The following is a 2,500-nucleotide window of genomic DNA, read 5'->3' as shown; positions in this document are numbered from 1 at the left end:
TAATAATTATGATGATGATGATGATGATATGATGATGATGATGATGATGATAATGATAATAATGAAATATAATGATATAATAATATAGATAATAATAATAATAATAGCAATATAATAATAATGAATAATGATAATGATAATAATAATAATTAATAATGAATAATTATGATAACAGTAGTGATGATAATGATAATAAGGATAATGATAATAATAACAACACCAATAATAATAATGATAATGATATTGATATTAATGGTAATGATAATGACACTAATCATAATAATAATATAAACAATAATAGTAATAATAATGGTTATAATGACATTGTTAATGATAAAAGCAAGGATGATGCTATAATTGTACATAGCGCCTGTTGGTATCACTGATTGTCCCAAATACCCTTCCTCCCGGCCACTCACCCGGGTCCCTCGCTGCCTCAAGTACGCAGATTCTCGTGGTTGCAAACCATATTTGTTTTTAAGTCCGTGATTAAAGCATATGTTCACCTCAGGCTGACAACCTCGTTCATGTTACCTTATTTATTAAACAGACGGTTAGATAGATAGCTAATTTTAAATATATAAACATATGATCAATATATATTTTACTATTATTATTATTATTGTTGTTATTCCTTTTATTACCGTTTCTTTTTCCTTAAGGCCTTATTTGATCCATTTTGTTTCCTTTCTTTATTTTCTTGCATTTGTTCTCTCGTGTGTACCGCCTTTTACCTTTTCTTTTACTTTTACTATTCCTCTTCAGTTTTCTTCCTTCTCCTAAGTTCCGGGTATAGTTTCGATTGGACGTCGTCGGAGCGGGTCGTCGGCGGAGAGGAAGTACTAGGTCACCGCAACCCTTGACATGCGTGACGTCAGGTGGCAGCTCCCGATTGCCGCGTGAGTTATTCATGGGTGTGGGGAGGGGGTCGAGCAGTGACCCTTCAAAGGCGATTCAAGATTTCACCACCTACAGTGAAGTCATTGATAATGCTGTGCAATAATGTGATCATTATTGTCTCTCATAACTTATACCATGCCGCTCAAGTGGAAGAACAGTGATCACGCGACGTCATTATATGCTATACGCTAGACTATACATACTTCTGAACAGCGTGACTGAAAGTAAAAAATGCGACAGAACATTGTAAATGCATCACTGGGCCTTCAGCGATATTTAGATTGGAAAATCTTATAGCATGAAGAAGGCGACGAGAGCATTGCTTGGACATCAAAAGGATGATAAACCTATACACCCAATACCCTGCCCTGTACGAGGGATTCACATACTCTTTGTTGGAATGTACCCCATTGGCAGTTAAATAGCTTTCCGTGTATCCCTGTAAACTAAAAATTATTTTTATCGTGAAACCTATCTGTGGTGAGACTGTATAAGGATTTTATATAAACAAATTGCGACATATTTTAGCTCTGAAAAAGGAAAGGGCCTTTGTCTTGTTTGCTACTCTTCCTATCAGCAGATTTGTAACGGTTGTTCGGCATCATTATTTGTTCTACGTAATTAATAGTTTACACCAGTGTGCTCTGCCAGCAGTGCACATTATGGTTATTATTTTTTATCTTCATGTACTCTTTGGGAAATGCGTATGTACTCGTAGCCTTCGTATGTTGCTGTTAAAAAAAAGAAAGAAAAAAAAAAAAAAAAAAAAAAAAAAAAAAAAAAAAAAAAAAAAAAAAAAATATATATATATATATATATATATATATATATATATATACATATATATATATACATATATATATATATACATATATATATATATATATATATATATATATCACGTCAGAGTAGCATGGTTGGTAGGGTGATTTCCTCTCACGTGAGGGTCCCACGATCGACTCCAACCGATACCAAGTGATACGTCTATCACGTAGGCGCTACTATTTTCAATAAATATTTTTTAGAGGTTCACCTCTAAAGAGCATCGGACTCAAAACTGTCACGACGGCAATCTGAGTTCGAGGGTTAGAGTCACCGGCCGGTGCGTTGTTCCCTTGGGCAAGGAACTCCACCTCGATTGCCTACCTAGAAAACGACATATCGCCTTAGAAGTCAAACGCATGTGTCGTAGAGGAAGTCACCGCCGTGGCACAAACCGCGGTTGATTAGGAAGGGCATCCAATCAGGCAAGGGTGGCACTGCCATATAACCTCTTAGTAGTGAACTGAGAAAGGCCTATGTCCTGCAGTGGAATGAATGGCTGTTAGAAAAAAAATACATATATATATACATATATATGTATATATATATACATATATATATGTATATATATATGTATATATATATATATATATATATATATATATATATATATATATATATATATATATATATGCATGTATGTATTACCGAATACAATACAATCCATGTTAGCTATATGAGCTTTACCGTAGACAGTAGTATTGCACTGATATTTTTTTTTTTAACTGTCTATTCATTGTTACAGTTCGACTGTCCTCAAGAATAATGAAAATGATCA

At 33.9% G+C, this 2,500-nt stretch overlaps 1 protein-coding gene across 1 annotated transcript in view; it reads left to right on the top strand.

Annotated features, from left to right (window-relative positions):
• Positions 1-2,500, top strand: part of LOC119579591 (histone-lysine N-methyltransferase 2D-like) — a 64,183-nt gene that overhangs the window by 38,659 nt on the left and 23,024 nt on the right.

Source organism: Penaeus monodon, chromosome 12 (genome assembly GCF_015228065.2).
Source record: "Penaeus monodon isolate SGIC_2016 chromosome 12, NSTDA_Pmon_1, whole genome shotgun sequence".
In the NCBI taxonomy this organism is placed as follows: domain Eukaryota; kingdom Metazoa; phylum Arthropoda; class Malacostraca; order Decapoda; family Penaeidae; genus Penaeus; species Penaeus monodon.
This window is presented reverse-complemented; position numbering and strand designations above follow the sequence as displayed.